Source organism: Lichenostomus cassidix, chromosome 2 (assembly GCF_008360975.1).
Source record: "Lichenostomus cassidix isolate B80296 chromosome 2, HeHo_3.0, whole genome shotgun sequence".
NCBI classification, from domain to species: Eukaryota; Metazoa; Chordata; class Aves; order Passeriformes; family Meliphagidae; genus Lichenostomus; species Lichenostomus cassidix.
The window spans coordinates 29296895-29316019 of NC_139482.1; the positions used below are offsets into that span (position 1 = coordinate 29296895).

At 39.7% G+C, this 19125-nt stretch overlaps 1 long non-coding RNA gene across 1 annotated transcript; it reads right to left on the reverse strand.

Moving 5' to 3' along the window:
• Positions 1–7373: 7373 nt before the first annotated feature.
• Positions 7374–18712, reverse strand: LOC146441042 (uncharacterized). The gene is made up of 3 exons (XR_014850392.1): positions 18441–18712; positions 18193–18320; positions 7374–7444 (listed from the first exon to the last, which is right to left on the reverse strand). It is a non-coding gene; the product is annotated as an uncharacterized LOC146441042 (long non-coding RNA).
• Between the last annotated feature and the right edge of the window lie 413 nt (positions 18713–19125).

Consider the following 19125-nt stretch of genomic DNA (forward strand, 5'->3'; position numbering starts at 1 on the left):
ACCCCATTGATGTCCATAGGGCCACCACTCATATCATTAAAGTTAGGCATGTTCTCTAGTGTCTCTACTGCGTCAGAGAATAGGAGATTGAGGTCTCTGGCAAGTGTCCAGGCAGACTTCTCCTGAAGAAGCCAGACAAGCCTCTATTCTGATGTGGACCTGTCCTGGTGCTGTCACATTTATCCCCAGCAGCCAGTTAGTTGCTAGAAAGGGGCTCTAGCAGAACCCTGCTCACCCACTGAACAGACCATGCTGCTTTAGCAACAGAAAGGCTTCAGCTTAACCATCGACATGCAGAACTGCTCACCTGAGCAGCTCAGAGAGCTGCAGCCTGAGGTGCCTGCACCAACCCCTTTGGTGGTGCTCAGCCATTCCCCTAAAGCTGAGCTCATTCGCTGAGTCCATCCAGATAGTTATGATATTCAGTATTATATATTTATTTATATATTTAGTATATTCAGGAAACTTGAATCGTAATTTTTATAAAGCCAAAAGCAAACAAAAACTTCATGGCTTGCTATGGCCTCCTATATCTACAATTCACATCTGAGAAGCAGGATGAAGTTAACATTACCTAACTGAAAATAATTTCACTTTGAGTGGCAGAGGTGGAGATGGCAAACATGTAAAAATACATGGGAGTATCTTGAAATGTTGACAGGTATCCTAGGTCTTGCTTTTCTTTATCTCCATGGCCACTAAAAACCGTTAATTATCAGTATGTCTTCCACTGAGTAACAGTTTGCTTTTAGTGTTGGAATATATTTTTAGCCTGGCCAAGCATAGCCTTTTGCTATTTTGTTGTTACATTTATAGCCAACATAATTGATGCAGAAAAAAATTTCGCTTCAGATTAGCTTCTAGCTACAGTATTTTCTTGTTGTTTCTTTTTTAATGCCAAGCATTAATAGGAGACAGACAGAAACACAGAACTGAGTCATCAAGTGCTGTCCTCCACTCCTGGAGGCAGCCACATCATAATATCCTGCTTATGTATGCATTAAAATTACTTAGGAATTTTGCCATCCTTCTTTCTCAAGCCTGCCTTTGAAACTCACTCCTTTGGAGAAACTCTGATTTAACTAGCCTGAACTCACACTTGGCAACTTCTGATCAAGTGTGGTTTTGCCAGCATTGCCCCAAATGCTTCTCTCTCTTTCGCTCTCAAATAAGTCTGCAGGGAAATCATATCTCAGCTTGCTCTTTTTTCTTTTGGATTGAACAAAGAAAGGATATTGGGTTTCTTCATTTACCACCTCTAGTTGCCCTTTTCTGCATCTATTTTAGCAGGAGTTTAGAATTCCTGAACAGAGATGTACCATTATGTTACAGTTATGGTCCTATTGGGCCTAAAAATATGCTGTTTTATCTCTCCTCAATTCTCATTTGCTTCTCTTACATTTTTTTTATGCTAGCTACTAATGATCAATCTTAGTATGATCTGTCCTATGACTGATGATGATTACACCCACATCCTTTTCTTCCAGAATTTTTTCCAATTCCTAAGGCTCAAACTTTGAGCAGAAATATCTGCCAGTGGTCTCTGTGAAAAGAATTTTCTATACAAGTGCTTTCTGCATTTTTAACAATCTTTATAAGATATGGATGAGCTGGTCTTGAGTCCAATGAGGTAAACTGGAACATCTTGCATTTTCCTCTGTAGGAGAATTCACTCAGGCTATGCCTAGCCTAAAGCAGTTGGTCTCCCTAAAGCCACTGCTTAAGGCAATGGAGAGGAACAGGGATGACTGCAAACATATGGATTAAGTCTGCTCTATGTCACCATCTGGAGAAGCCAGATGGGATCCGGATGGGAGGTACCAGATAAAGACACACTAGGAGATTGGCTCCCATCAGCTGATGTTGGTCTTTTTAGATATCTTTGCAGTCACATCTTTGGAAGATCTCATTATATCTGCATTCTTCTTTAGCACATGCATCAAAATGGATAATGTTGGATCTCAAAAAAGCCCCAAAACCAACTTTACAGAGCTCAAGCCCAAATATCTAGATACCTGAAACACTAAATTGTGTGTTGCTGATACTGAATGAATCTATTATATGCCCTAACCATCATCATACACCTGTTTAACTGCTATCCTGCTGACAATTGTTTCCAAGGTCTGCATAATAGCTTCCAACTGTGGTACACTCCCTTTTTTTTTTTTTTTTTGAGAAAAAAAAGGTGATCTTTTGCTTGAATTAGTGAGGTGTCCAGTAGACAGGTGTAACCTGACAGTTCTCTGCTATGTATGATGGCAATGCTGCACAAAGAATGATGTTAGAGATTCCAGTGACTTCATACTTTTCCTTTGCTTGAATGAGAAATATGTTATTGTTGTATATACACGTAAAATGTTGTAACTGGTATTTGGCTGAAGGATTTTGGTGCAATGTGTCAGGAAGTGTGGTTAGTGGTGGGGTGTGGGTTGCAGCAACCCTGGGGTTCTACTCAGCTTCTACCACATTGCATTTCCATGATGAAAAGGAAATGAATCAACTTTCTCTCTCAGCTTGCACCCTGCAATTTGGAGATGTGCTCAGATTGTGAGGTGGTGGTCACATTTCTTAACTTTATGTGGCTAGGGAGGGAGATACTCTGTGTAGGCTAGGCTAGACTAAGCCAGACTCCTGTTCTCAGTCACCCTCTTGGGAGATCCCATCGTTCTCAGAAGACTGATGGCAGATACTGAGGAAATTGGCCTCTTCTGTAAAGTGAGATGTCTTGGACTCTCTGACTGTAAACTCCTCCATATTCTGCAAGGAGCTTTGCCTAAACAGAACAAATATGTTTGGGAAAAACATATGATCCCTAAATATGTGGGGAAATGTAGAGCATTGGAAAGCATGTACGTCTTGTATTTGTCTTCTTTACCCAAGTATGTGTGACTACTTTCATTACTTTTCTTTCATTCCAACAAAAAAGAGCAAAATCTGGATTTCACTGCAAGGAAAAAGCAACTTTCTCCTTCATGCCATGCTTTCACCTTCAGCAGTCTGTTTCTTTTGGAAATGTGATGGTAGTCTTCTGAAAGCCCATCTTTTGGATGCATATACTTTAATCCAGATCCATACTTTATTGGTTTTGATAGTAAAAAAACAATTAAAATTCCTTTTCTATCATCTAAGTGATGGAAAATCCTTATTTTAACTGCAGTTATTCAAAATAATATATAAGAATAATTCTAATGCTGGCCTAAAAGCATTATTGACACTCTGTAAAACAGCAGAACTGGGCTTTTTTTATTGTTACTATTTTTTTAAGGGAAGAACATACATCAAGGATGAGAGAGAAAATATTTTAAAAAGAAGTTTACAGGGTGGCCCATTGGAGGAACATGGAGGGCCATTTTTACTTTTAAACTGAGAAATGTTTTCATAGCTTGTCATTTGAGAGGTACATACAAATTAAGCAGTGCTTATTTTCTTGGAGGGTGAAGACAAAAGGAAAATTACCTGGTTTTCACTAGTATTTTTAAGATTTCAGTGGTGAGGCTGGAATGAAAAGGAGTGTCTGCCAATGGCTGAGTTGATTTGCTCATGGCATAAGAATGACAAATTCAAATAAATTAATAAAAACAGAAAGAAAATACTTAATTACAATATTTAATTATGTCAGGAAAATCCAACACAAATGACATAGCAAAGATCAACGGAAACTTGCTGAAAAGAACATCTGCAGTTTGTCACAAGAGCATGAAGTAGAACGAAGGCTGAGCAAAGTCTGCAGGGTAGTGTTACTGAAGAGGTAAAGGGAACAGCCCATCACTGGTGGGACCTGGACTGTGTGAAGGAATGCTGGTGGCTTACAAATACTTTCCCCTTCTCTTGCATGGTGATTACATCCCAACTTCGCTTGCCAGCAGCCATAAATTATGTGAGAGTGCCATGTGGATGCCACAACACAACTGACCATGCTTTTGTATCCCAGGTGAGATGGAAACCCCTGTTCCAATATGACCAAAATGCAAATGTCATGGGGATTTTCCCTCTGGCAAATGCCCTGTGACTGGGTGCCTTCTGATGTAGAAGTCTAAAATAGGTTTGTAGAGATCTCAAGATTTTGTATTTCCACCTATAATGAGGCACTTTCGTGGAGGTTGACCAGCTCAGAGGTGGAAGTCTGCACTGTGGACATCTGTCCTAAAGCTGTGTGCAGGGAAATCTACTCCGTAGGTTTCTGTTGTGGATGACAGAGGGGAGCACAGTGGGGGAGCCTCTGAAGCAACCAGCTACCAGAATGAACCTATCCCAAGGACAGAAATCTGACTCTGGACTCTAACTGAAGGGACATCTCTTAGATAGACAATATCGACCAAATTAAAAAGCAAACAAAGGCATAAGTCATGACAGCAACAGGGAAAATCTGCTAGTGTTTGTGCTACACTGAACGTTTCAGAGGGACCACATTAGCTGCAGTGCTGAGATGGCATTTGGGTAAGAGCATGATGCTCTAAAACCTAGCAATTTCTTGCCTGTTTATCTTTCTCTCAGCTTTATGAAACTCGCTTTCTTGGCTGTCAGGCCATGCTATTTTGACTTTTTCCAAAGCAGGGTTTTTTAAATGGAGAAATCACTGTTTTCTTCAATTATTTAAATATAAATGTGTTTCCTGTTTCCTAACTGACTCCAAATCTGTTAGTGGTGTTTAAATACAGAAATAGCCAAGTTAGAAATGGCCTTGGGAGGTCTTTAGTCCAATCTCCTGCTCAGAGAAGATTTAACACTGAATTCAGACCACATTGTTCAGGACATTGTCCAGTTGGGTCTTGAAAACCTTCCAGGAAAGGGTTTCCATGACTTCTCTTGGTAACCTAATTAAATGTTTAATTATCTTCAGAGATTCTTTTTCTTTTGTCTTTGAATCCAGACAGGACCTTCCCTGTTCCAGTTTACATTTTTTTCCCCCCAATGAAAAGCTTGTCTCCTTCCTCCAGCTCCTCCATAATTGCTGTTAGGTCCTTCCTAAAACATCTCTTCTCCAGGTTAATCAAGCCCCAATCCTCTTGGTTTTCCTTACAGGTCAGTTTCTCCAGCTCTTGACTCAGCAACCTCTCTGTACGTACACTTGCCAAGGTTTATCTTCATTTTTCATATAGTTGGTGATGCAAAACTGGATACAGGTTTACATATGTTGTCTAATAAATGCCATATAAAGGGAAATAATCAGAGCAAGATTCTTATTAATGCAGTTCAGGATACTGTTGGACTTTTTGCCTGCCAGGGCACACAGCTGGCTCATGTAGAGTTTATTGTCAAGCAAAACCCCAATCTTTTTCAGGAAAGCTGCTATTGAAGCTGCTCAGCCTCCAGACTACATCACTGCAGTGGGTTAGCTCATCCCAGGTTCAGGAGTTTGCATTTCTTCGTCTCTGCATTTTGTGAAACTCCAGATATATAACCACATTAAATTAGACTCAGAGCAAAGCATATCTAGTTTCTCACCCCACTCAAACAACCAGCAGAAATGCTCAGAGTGGAAAACAAGGCATGGTTAGAATAGGACAACCACAGAACAAAACTATGCAATTAAAAACAGGCAGAGGACCTAGAGGCAATCTCTCAGTTTGATTTAGCAGCTCACAATTAAAGATTTAAAGCTCAAGTCTGAAACATTACATTCATAAACATTCTCTTTTCACAACCATGCCCTAAAGGTACGAAAAGTTCTTGGGTATGAGAAGAACCAAACTGGTTTTTTGTTTTGTCCATGGCATAATGTGTAAGCAGCTCTTAAAACTACCTTTGATATGTCTCACATATGGAAAATGAGTTTGTGAATAAAGAAATAAATAAAAAAAATAAATCTCCATATGTATATCCATCAGAATTTATCCCAGAGGTGAATCTCAAAAGTACTTTTAATATGACAAAGAACAGAAAAACCTGGAAAAAATCCCCTCAGCCAGCATAATTGAAACTAGTAAATGGACTGTGCTGAGAGAAATGCCATTGCAAAACATATAAACGTAGTTATTATAAAGAAAAAAGAAGGAATTTTATGTAGAACTAGTCATCTCTGAGCACCCTAAGTACCCAGTCTTCCTGTTTTTGCAGCTATACTGGTCTTTCTTGACATTTTTTCATCCAGTCCACTACTCTTTGGTCCTAGATTTTGCTTTTTATGAAAATAGTGCACATAATGTCTTTGGTGAGCTTTGTGTCTGAATTTTATATATTTATCTGTGAAATAGGGACAATATTGCAATTTCATCTATTTCTTAATAATTACGCACAGCAATGAACAAGTATTTTCAAAACCACTGAGAAATTACATAAAGGAAAAATAAACAGGGGAACATTTGGACAAAGCTATTCCATGAGGAAAACAGCAGAAAAAATAGTGGAAGGTCTTGAACAGAACAAAATATCAAATACCCCAGCCAAATTTCAGATTGCATGGTGCTTCACTGCCAGGGTGCCAATACTCTGCTGATAAGCTAATTGTCACAGAGACTCCTAAATAAAAAAACAAATTCACAGTATCTAAATACAGAGTTGAAATAACAACTGGCCTATGAAGAGCAGCTGAGGGAGCTAGGGTTGTTTAGCCAGGAGGAAAGGAGGCTTGGGGGGACCTTATCACTCCCTACAATTGCCTGAAAGGAGGCTGTAGCCAAGTGGGGTTTGGTCTCCTCTCCCAGGTGACCAGAGACAAGATGAGAGGACACAGTCTTAAGCTGCATCAGGGGAAGTTTAGGGCACGTATTAGGAAAAAAGTCTTCACAGAAAGAGTGGTACAGCCTTGGAATGGACTGCCCAGGGAGGTGGCTGAGTCACAGTCCCTGGAGGTGTTTAAAAAAAGACTTCATGAGGCACTCAGTGCTGTGGTTTTGCTGGTAAGGTAATGTTAGGTCACAGGCTGGACTTGATGATCTCAAAGGTCTTTTCCAGCCTACTTTATTTTGTGATTCTGTAATTTCTTTATTCTGGAGATATTAATAACAATATTTCTTCCCCTAGTGCAGTAATTAATTAAAAAAATGATGGTTTAGGTTAACCTGACTCAGGTTATTCAAGCCATCTCTCCAGACCTATCCAAAATGCACAAAAGAAAAGTCTGGAATGCAAAAAGGTTCCAAGAGTTCTTTAAACTCTCCCAGCTGTCACATTATTTTATGCACAACACTCCCAGCTCACAAATGCTTGCAGTACCACAAGACCAAAATGCAGCACAAGGTTCCTGTTCCCCAGTCCCTACCCATGTCCTCTTTCTTTCAGTATGAGTTTCACCCTGCAGCATTGAGGTCACCTGTGCTGTGGAGGAGGTTGTGAGGTGACAATTGATGAAGGATGTGTAGTGCTGGCATGTTCACCATCACATGACACTGTAGGAATAACCCAGACCAGGAGAAGCTGGTGGGCTGAGGGAAGCACAGGCGGTGCACTCAGTTTCACAACAGGCAAGGATCAGGCTCTGCATTTCCTTTGTCTCTGGGTGGGACTAGAAGGGAGAATATTTTCTTTTATTCTCAATCTGAAAGGATTACTACATATAACGATGTCTTTTATAGCTGTGAATTTAGACATGTGAACATCTTTTGTGATAATTACCACTGAAGAAGTGTATTTACCTCGTATGCTTACTGTTCTTATGTAATTTGCATCAGTGAAGAAATGATTGAGAATGTGAGTTTCAAAAATTAAATTTTTCCCGCATCTTCTCTATGAACATCTTAAAAATGTGTGAACATCTTGATAAATGCTTCATCTTTTCTACGTTACAAGTGAAGATCTAAGGTAGGTTACTTATTGCCAACTTCTATGAATTAAAAAAAAAAAAAGCAAACCACAAAAACTGTGTAGATTTCTTATAATCCTTTATTTCATTCATTTGCCTAATTTATTTCATAGTATTTTATCATATTTATGATTTTATTCACATTCTTCTGATCCCTGACATCTGGAAATACTTCGTGAATCTCTGTCCTTGTGACTTTGATATTTTGCTTTCCAAAGAATTTATCAAATCTTTCAATATTTATGTATTATTTTACCAACTAATCAATATAGTTTCTGTAGGTATATCTTCTGTTGTGTAATATTGGTTTAAATAATTTTCCCCGTGTTTGCCTGAGCTATCCTTTCTGAGACTCTGTGGTGACACTTTTTGGTTCATGCTGTATAATACTTTATGCTCATGATGGGTCTCTGCATTTTCCACTGCTTTTGAAATATCTGTATAAACTAGCAATTATTTTGGAAATACCCATTCATATGTTATGATGTCACAGTATTTTTGCTATGTTTCTGCCCCTGGGAAATGCATTGCAGTTAATTCATAATAGGTGTCATGATAATACTGTCTACCAGTTCTAGTTGCAATTTTGTTTCACACTCAGTGTTATGACCATCAGAGCTTCCACTGAACAGTTCTGACACAGAGATGTAAACTCCAAGGGAGTTTTTATGGCACGTTATGTTGTAGTTGAGTTTCAGGGAAACTCCTGGAAAGTTGAAAAAACCAGCAGTGATATTTTCACTATTACTGTTTATTATATCAGATGAACGGTAATAGTAGATTTCCATGTGAAATGTTTAATCAATTTAATTTGTTCCTCATCATGTGAAAAGTTCATCCTGAATTATTGCTTTGTATTTTTGTGGCCAATGGTTGTGAAAAAACAATTGTCTAAATACAAACCATATAAAAAAATGAGCTTCTAGTATACAATGCAGGTAAGGAACAGTGTTAGAAGACAAAGAGAAAAGCAACCTCTTGAATTAATGAGATGGATATTAACTGGCAAAGTATTTTTCAGAAATCTCTGAAAAAGAGTGCTGCCTGGAAGTTCTGTGTGCAGTCAGCCGTGCCTCACTCCAGATAGAAGTACACTTCCTACTACAAAAAGTTAAGTTGTTTGAAGGTTTTTATAGCAAGCTTTGCTTCATTCTTCTTTGGTTCAGAGAACAGGATGTGCAAGAGAAGTCTTACAAACCACTACCTGTATCAACCAAATTACATTTACCACAGGGTGCCCTAATTTTTTTTTTTTTAGAGATGAATCAAGTATGTCTAAAAATGTCTAGACTGGACTTTCTTTTCAGAACTATGGCATTATTGTGATGCAAAAAGCAACATTTTTGATGGTTCTAGAAAAATTAATATTACAAGAGAAGAGAGATTATTTTAATTTTTAATAAAAATATTTAAAGTTTGAGTTGATTTGTTAAAGCCATCAGTTACTGTCAGTTCTCCCACATCCTTTCACAGGTGGAGAAGATTCCTGGTACTGTTGTTGGTTTAGGGCTTTGTGTGAAAGGATGATCAAGTTTAAGGGAACCCTCATAAAGAGGTATGCACCTGCCCCTGTGGGGCAGGCTTCAGCTTCACAGAAACACCTTGTGTTTAGACAGGGGGAGAAGGAGATTTTGGAAATAGACAATGAAGAGTTCTGCTTGTGGGATTATTCAGCCCATGTGAAGTCCATGCTAAGTCTACAGAGAATATGCTTTTGAGTAAGCAGGAGAGACTTTATTCATGGACTCCTTCAGTTCTGTTAGAGACCACAGGTAGGGAAAAGAGTCTTCCTTTGTAGCCACCTCACCAGCAAGCTCTGCAGCCAGGCTGTGTTATCTGTGTTATCCCAGTTTTGCAGGAGGTTATATCAATTAATGAGCTAACAGAGATTAAATGATACAAATCCATGACTGCCTGGCAGTTTTGGTTTATATGGTGTACCTCAGTAAGAGTTCCTAGATCTCTTCAACACTGGTGTCTCAGGTTTCTAATGTGATGCATATCTTCCAGACCCTTCTGACACCAAGAATGAGCTTTTTAAATTGAAAGGGAAGAAACTGAAGAACAAATAGTTTTTTACATTGCCATCTACAAAGCCTGCTGCTTACATTTAAGTTCTTGGCTAAATCACAGAAAACAACAACCTCATCCCAAATTCTTCTTTGTCCTTGAGACTTCACTGCATTTAGAAGATGCTGCCTTTGGATATGAAGAAGTCACATCTATTAATCCTCCCTTGTCTTTGCTGGGAACATTGGCATGGTATAACTGCAGATCCGTGGAGCTCCAACCATAGGGACACACATCAAATGAAAACAATCTGTCCAGTACAGGGATATTCTTATCAAGATTTCCATCCTCTTAGTGGTAGCCCAGGTATATGAAGTAATTCTCAAAATGAAATGCTCTTTTATGTAGGCAGTCTGGTTTTCCTTGCCTTTGAGACTTTACACATACAGAAAATTTCAATAATCATGAAGTCTGCCTCTTGATGTGTAATGTGACCCAAGCAGCTCCCCTTTAAGCAGAAGTTGTGATTGAAAAGGCATCTTCTTGAAACAAGTAATTGAAACTGTATGGACTCATTCTTGACATTTATGGTAGCATACTGGAGTTTTATAGGAAACATGAAGGGATGACAGGAAGCATTTTCACATGTGGTCATGGAACTCTGAAGGCATTTAGAGAAAAAACAGTTCATAGCGTTCCTGTATATGGAAAACAAACATTTTTTCACATACTTCTGCATACACAGAAAGCGTAATAATTTTTCATCTTTTTGAAGACATGTGACAGTATTCAGGAAATATAACTCTACAGTGTTGAATAAATGTAGAAATTTCCAGCATATACCAGGATGTTACCTGTATGACCCATTCACTCTCAAGATCCGTGTCCAAAGCTCAGAGATTTAATCTGCTTTGAAAAGTGACAGAGACCTTGTGCCAGTCAGTAAGTCCATGTCAGTTTGGATGGAGAGCTATTTCCACTCACATGAAAGAAAGGATTGTTAGAGAAGGAGTGCAAAAGAGGAGAAATACAGAAGGAGCAAGAGATGAAACAGATAAAGGATGTAACAGGTAAGACTTCACTGGGTATTTGCCCTGAAAATTCATTGTTAAAAAGATTAATGCCACTGTGGAATTTATGGTGTGTAACAACACAGCGTAGAATGGTTTTTGTTTTGTGACAGAGTTAACTTGAACTTCGGCCTACACCTTGTGTCTACAGAATCCTGTGTGCTAGTGCAGTTGGAATAGACTAATTATGCAGGTCATAGCTTCATAAAGGGGTGGTGCAGCTGTAATTTAGTACAGTCGGTCTGACCTTCCACAACGATAGCCAGGTAGCCAGTTCTAACTTGGTTTACTCTGGTCAAGGTGTGAGGCTTTAACTCCTTTCTCTTGCAGAGAAAACTACTTGGCTAAGTGGATTTATAAACATAACACAGAAAAGAGACATTTTGAGTGTGCTAAAAATGTTGAGGATCTGCCTGTCCTGATTTCTGTGGATATAATGTTTTCAGATGCTGCAGATCACTAGAGCTTCCCAGCTCTCAGCTCTGTTCATGGACCCTGTCATCAAACAGAGATCTCAGCAAATGTGTTTGGCCAATATGCATCAGTAGTTAGCAAAACAAATAGGATGCTTGAATGTAGTAAATTATGGCTATGAAATAGCAGAGAAAGTGTTATGGACTCAAATAACATGAATTCATGTGCTGACATGCAGTAAATCTCTTCTCAAGGCTTGAAGACTCTGCTAATTAAAACACATTTGGAGGGGAGGAAAAAAAAGGAAAGACACTATTGCTCCAGATTTTAGTAATGCTAAACACAAGGCTGAAGGCTGTTCTTTAGGGATGGCCAGATAGAGTGGAACATGTGCAACACTGTATAAGAGTCGACAGGAAAGCAGGGAAATCTAATGACATTAATGCATTTTTTGAGAAGGCTTCTTAGTGCTTTAGCTTACACCTTATTAACCTTTTGTGGCTGGCAGAGTCTGAGAAGAGATCTGTGTTTGGAACATCTCGAGTAAAGGAACTCGTGTTTTAGCTGGAACTTTTAGACAGCCATGCAGAGCAAGTGACAGCCAGTACCAACAGAAAGATGCTCAGTTATGGTGGCTTGACCATGGCCAGCAGCCAGACACCCTCCCACTCACTGCTGCTCACTCACTTCCTCTTCTCAGCAGCACAGGGGCAGAAAATAGAATTTAAAAACTTGTTGGTTGAGATAAAGATGGGTATATCACTTCCAGCTAATATCTCAGGCAAAACAGGCTTTACTTGGAAAAAATGAATTTGTTTCTAATGAGAATATATTCATATAATGAAAAGCAAAACCAAAAAATAAAGCAATTCCTTCCCTCTCCCCCGATTTGCCCATTTTTTCCCAGACTCACTTCACTCCTTCATTTCTAGCTTCTATACCTTCTCTCCACCCCAAGCAGTGGAGGGAGGATGGGCAATGGGAGTTTGTAGACAGTCCAGTAAACTTCCTCTCTGCTGCTCCTTATTCCTTAAAATATTCTCATTGCTCCAGCATAAGTTCTTTCTGTAGACTGCAATCCTTCAGATAAATCAGTTTTTGCATTGCCTGCTTACAGGCTGCTGTTCCTTCAGAAAATATCCACTAATTTTAGAATTGGGTGCCCCATGGTCTGCAGTGAGGACACCAAATAAAACAACCCAACTGGTAATCCTCTCCTTCTAAATAAGAGCATGTCTAAGTGTACACAGATAATTGTAACCACTGTACCTGTCTGAACACATTCAGGAAACCAGGAGTTTAACATTAGTGCAGGTGTGTTTCACTTGTTGAAGATGGGTCAGTTTTGTGTAGGTGGTGCCTTCCACTAAAGAGGAAAATTACAGAGAAGTTCAGCAAGGTGATATTCCAGTATTTCAATGGCTTTTGCAAAACTGTATGCACAGAAAAGGGAAGCTGGCAGGCATCCAGCTTTCCAGATGGGCCAGCTCTCTGATCTGATCACTATATTACTTTCCTGAGCCCACCTCTGATTCACATAATTTCTTGTGTTTGTTTTCCAGTAAAAAATAAAGAAGTGAATTAAAAAAGTTTGGAGGATGGGTGAGATGAAATATATTTATTTCTAACTTGCTCTACCAAAAAAAAAAAAAAAACCAAACAAAGCATGTAAATTAAAACAAGGAGTCCCAAGAGAATTTCACTGTTGTTAAAAAGCAATTTTTCATTTAAAAAGTGATTTCACTGAAAATGAAGAAAAAGCATTTGTAATTGCACTTTTGTTGACTCAGAGCCTACTGAAGCCAACTGGGAGCATTCCCACTGATTTCACTGATTTTGGATGGGGTCTCTTATGAGCGAATTATATGTTGCTGAATTGGTGTTTGCTAAAAGAGAAGCCAGAACTTTCAGAAACTTTTCCTCAAACTCATTATACTCCACTCAGTTCATTTCTGCATTTCTTTCATGAATGTATGTATGACATCAAAAGGGGCAAGGGAGCAAGGGAGAGATGAGTATGAGTTTACATTTCCTTTTTCCAGAACTTGCATGGAAACTTCATTCGTTGTCTGTTCTTTTAATGTATAGCAGGCTCATGTTGCTTTCAAGATGGAAGCAGAGATTTTCATTATTCTATAGGAAGCGTATTCACGGCAAGATCCTTTGAACATTTTCCATTCCAGACTAATGGGGAATAGGAAAAAGCCATGGGATACCACTAGAAAATCAGATTTCATACCATTTTAAAAAGAAGTCTGTCTTCTTTTTAATCAGTTTCCTGGGATCCTGCTGAGGACCCCTCCTGACATTTTGTCATCTTGTCAAAAATAAATTTCTTTTGCCTTTGCTCTGATGGGGGTGGGGCCATTTTTACAGATGGCTTGGTAAAGTGAGTAAGAGCCAAGAATAAGGGATAATTATTCATAAATGACATTTCCCATTTCTGTGTTTTTTTTTGAACAGGACAGATATTCTAATGTTCAGTTCTAATGACAGGGAATAATTTATGGTCTCTCTGTCTTATCTCCTGGGAGTGTAAATGCTTTACTTTTAACTCTTCAAGATGTTTCAGTTTCCTTAAAAAAAGTCCCTGATGCATCTTACTTCAATATTGACATTTAACTCCAGTCAGTGTTCAGAATCCTGAATATGTGAAGACAAAATGTCAGATAACTGGAAAGCTGTTTAGCTTTCTAACATGCCTTTCATAACAATCTCCAGGAGCACATCATTTCAATGATATAATCTTTTCACGTTAAGTCATACTGGGTATGAAGCATCAGGTCCCGCTGCCTGTTCATTTTCAAACCCAGGAGGTGTGTGATGGGAAGCATTCCCTTCTGGGACTCTGTGAAGCAGAGACATGGTTAGGGCAAGGCAGACAGATGAGTCATAGGTGGGAAACCATTTTGATACTGCAGAATTTGACTGTAGCCACTTTCAGCGTTACCTCAGTTTGAGGAGACTTCCCCTACCCACACTGTGCTGTTCACTTCTGACTCACCCTCACCCAGACAGATAAACTGGAGGGTTTGTTGAATTAGAACAGAGAATATTTAACATTTCTAGGTACATGCAGTTCTCAGGACTTAGTACAGCTGTTTTCTCCTTCAAGATGTGTAGATTCAACAGCCAAATTAGACCAGAGAGAATCAGATGAATGAAAGTTTAGCCTTGTGACTTTGTTTTGTAGCTGATTGACTGGACACATGTTGGGAAACCAACAGAGATTTTCATTAGTCTTCAGGAATCTATTCCCAAGGTCTCCAGATGAGACTCTGGGAAGCCTGGAAGGTATCCAAAACCTGAGCATCTTCTCTGTAAGCTGTCATTCAGGTCTCATCTATTGCTCCAATGAAAAGTCTGGTTTTTTTCTTATGGTATAATACCCACTAATGGGTTGAGAATGGTCCAAGTCTCAATGATGATAAATAAGGGACAGAAACCAGGGAGCTGTATAAACTTGTTACTGAAAAGTGAATTTAATAGAATAGCAATCTCTCCCTCTCTCATTCCTTCAAAGGAAATGGTGTTTCTGGAGTTAAAAGACCCTGTGACAGTTACACAGAAGGACTTTTCTTATTTTCTTGTACACATGAAACTTGCAGAACTCATGTGAAAATCTTATCTTACCTCGCAGACCCAGCAGAGTCTCGAGAGTTTCCAGTAACTCGCTTGAAATGTATAGACAGCATTGGTAAATCCACTGACGAGCCATGGGAAAATGGGTGCAGTCTGATGTGTCTTAAAACAATTTCAAGAAAAATACAGGGTACTATCACTGTTAATTTTGAAGGGGAACTCAGACAGAGCAAGGGAAATACCCACTTCTCCATTCCAAGACCATGACTCATACAACTTTCTTTTCTGTCCCCTCTTTCTTTCTTTATTATTGCTATTATTTAAGGTAATCCTTTCCTTCTCATATAAAAAATAAAACTGCTCTACACTGTTGGCTATGTCCACTACACTGTGATATTATTTTAATTGCTGAAAATTCAAGGTACCCAGAATATCCTGTTCTCCTCATTTAAAATCTTTTTCCTGCATAAAGTACCTGTAGAGTTCAACTTCTGTAATACAATCATCCTGCTTCATGAAAAAATGCATACACGGCACTCTACCAGATATGCCACCTTTTATTTGGTAAAAACATCTTAGAACTGTTTCCAAGGAAAAGGATATGTCTGGAAAAAAAAAAGACCCAGAGAGTCATGGGCTCCATTATCTTTGTGAGAATGGGGATTTTCATCACTCTTTCAAAGCCAGCTTCCTACAGCATGTGTGATCACCACCTGCTAAGCACATGGAGATTGTATGAAGGGAGAGTTTATTCAGTGTTCAGTGAATTAGCTGCTCATGAAAGGAGGCACAATAAAGATGTACTTATTCAAGAAATATGTGTAGTAAAGGTAACCACAATGAAAATAAATGTCCCTTCTCCAGTGCACATAATGTGCTGCATGCTCTTTACTGCTAAGGCAGAGATGAGCTCTGCTTCAGTGGTCACTCGAACTCTGGCTCCTCAGCTGTCTTTGTCAACCAAATGCCCAATTATCAAATTCCCTGGATTCATGAAAATGCATCTGTGAGAGGCTGGATTGCCCCTATAGCTACACTGCACATAAATCACCATATTATGAACAAATACCATTCTATGTTGACATGAGACAAAGTACCGATCAGTAACCTAGGGCTGGCTAGCATTCTGCAGTGTTTCCTGGCCAGTTTCTTTGAAACACCAACAGGCATGTTATGATATTGCAGAAATAGACTATTTTAACTCTGATTCTGAAATGAAGTTGTTTTAAATGCAGGTGTTAAAAATGGTTTTTAAGATTTACTGGTGAAGCACAGTGACTGCCTTTTGCTGGATTATCAGAGAAGGCTCTATAGTACTGGTGTGAAGTAAAATGATTTTTAAAGCAACATCATTCTGTTGTAAAAATATTCACTGGTTGTTCCTAAGAAAATGTCTCTGCCCTAAGTGGTAGTGTGCTTACTGTAATTTACCTATAGGTACCTAGGCATTAAGCTCAGTACTGTGGCTGCAGTAAACAACAAAGCTAGACCATAGCTTTGCTGCTGGCAGTCCCTGCGACAGCTCCTATGTCTAGCAGCCTTCTTCAGGTGCCCTGTAAATTGTCCAGCTACATCTGTCCTGATTTCAGCTGGGACAGAGTAATATTCTCCTTAGTAGATGACATGGTGCTGTGTTTTTTGGGTTTGGTATAAGGACAATGTTGATAACACACTGTTACAGTTGTTGCTAATTAACGCTTCCCCTCAGCCAAGGACTTTGAAGTTTCCCATGCTCTGCCAGTGAGCAGGTGTACAAGAAGCTGGGAAGAAGCACAGCCAGGACTGCTGGCTTGAGCTGGCCAAAGGGATATTCATGCCATGGAAAGCAATGGCCAGTGTATAAACTGGGAGAGGATGGCTAGGAGGGGCTGATCACTCCTCGGGGGCAGGCTGTGCATCAGTCACCGGATGGTGAGCAATCATCTTGGGCAGTACTTGTCTTTCTTGGGTTTTATTTCTCTCCCCCTCTTGCCTATTAGAATTATTATTAATGTTGTTTTTATTCTTGTATTATCTTTGTTTCAGTCATTAAACTGGACATATCTCAACCCCCGACATTTTACCTTTTTAAAAAAATTTTATTCTCCTACCCATCCCATCGAGTGGGAGAGGGTGAGTGAGTGACTGTGTGGAACTCAGTTACTGGCTGGTGTTAAACCAGGGCACATCCTGTCTTCTGTACAGCACAAGAAACTGTGCAATGAGAAAATGGTGCAGCCAGCAGAGGGCAATGAAGGTCAGGTTTTGGAGAAGTTACATAAAACAATCTCAAAGTGGTCGAAAATGTAGGGCAAAAAGGTCAAACAAGAGCATGTTGTGAAGTGCTGCTATACATCCATTTCTACTAATTACTAGGAGACCCAAGTGAACCCTTGTGGTCATGTGATCTATAAACCTCCTTTTTAATGGCCGCATTAAACAATGCAGTTCTTTATTTATGACAATGGAGTTAATAGTCATTTTCAACAGGGGGAAAAAAACTAATAAAAATTATGCTCTCCTAAAATGGGACAAACAGCTTAAACTGATAGCCAATAAACCAACAGCTCCTCATATAAATTTTATTTTATTGGTCTGTTCTGGACAGCAGTTGTTTTGTTTAAGTTGATAACAGGTCATTTTTCCCAAGACAATTAGGTGCCTGGATGAAAAAGAGAGAGGTCTGGAGAAGTCAGCTGTTGCTCAGTTCAGAAGAAAAAATATACGTCTCTCAATCAGACACAAAGCTCTTTATCACAGCCCTTAATCCCATATGCTAGAAATAATGTGAATTTATAGTAAAGAACAACCTTTTTTGACTTGGGTGGCATCTGCTAGGTGTGTAACTTTTATCTAGGCAGTTGGGCAAGCCAAGAGAAAGCAAGCTGTAAGTGTTATTTGCCTCTGACAATCTGGGCAACATCTTTTTGAGCCTAATTGTGGCTCTAGGTGCCAAAATTTTTTAAACATCTCTTGACATTGCTACTCTAACCGAAGAACAGCTAAATAGCAGGAAATGCCTGGAGTGTTAGTGGGCAATCGTATTTATTTATTCTGTGGAATATCCTAAAGGAGCCCTTCAGGAGTGGGACCCTGTAGCAGCTCTGCTGTGCTGCAGAGGAAAGCTCCTGTGGGCTGTAGAGCTGGGTTTCACTGCTGTTTGTGTCACACTAGCTTGGCTATCCTGGGCACGTCACTTGGCTTTTCTGTGCTGAGCTTCCCACCTCAAAAAAGGATTAGTAATTCCTTCAATGTAAAGTGCTGTGGCTGAAATGGCTACATAAAAGCTAGGTTGTATTTTGATACAGGATAAAAGAGAGAAAGCAATACCCCTTTTATGAATGTTGTTGTAAGTCCAAGAGATAGGTCCTGGGCTGTTTAAGTGAAATTAATTACATTTGCCCCCCAAACCTTCAGCAGAAACTGGGAGTTGGAGCTGTCCTGGTGAAATTCCTGTCTGACCATCCAGAGTAACAGAGCTTGGCAAGTATACCACAGGACTCCAGGCAAGGAAAAGAATACTCCTTGTAAGTACAACAAAAAAAGCAAAATAAAACCTTTAATGATGATATGAATTTCAAATACTCATTAGAAGGAAGAGCAAAGTCCCAGAGGAAGAGAAAGAGGAGGGGTGAGCCACCCACCTTGTGTTCCCAGCAGAGGTTCCTGGGTGGGATGCAATTGGCTGGTGGTAAGTTCCCTGATGTTCCTGGCTACGAACAGTAATGATAATCATAACAAAAGCTCTCAGTGTCTGTGTGTACTTATTTCAGAAAAAATACAGGACATGCTACACTGTGTCAGACTCAATAAGGAGAAGTTAATAAGTACCTGTTTGCATATGAGATAATTGCTGCTTCTGAGTTTTTATGATGTCTCATCAGCTGACATCGAGAAGCCTGGCTGGCGCCAGATCGGATGCCAGGTGGGATCTACCTGGAAAGATGGCAAATATTTGACTAGTTGCTGATGAGCTGGGTTTCAGTCATGGCTCTCTGTCCTCATCAAGTGAACTGTGGCAGAGGTAGTGGGTGTGTTTGAACCCTGTCAGTTCTTCTTTCAATGGCTGCTGTGTTTTGCCTGTTCACTTGTCTGATTTTAATGCAACCAAGGAGTTGTGTTCATGTGAGCACAACCGAAGTGCAACCAGACAGGCTCTGCTCAGGGCTGGAGATTCTGCTCCCAGGGGCACAACATCCCCAGCAGGGTAACAGCCAGGCCTCTTGCAGGAGAGATGGCTGGGGCTTCTTTTTAACAGATGGAGTCTCCTGCAGGTGTGCAGTGGAGGGCAGGCTGCCCACACTTTCCCTCTGCTGGGGCTGACTTCTC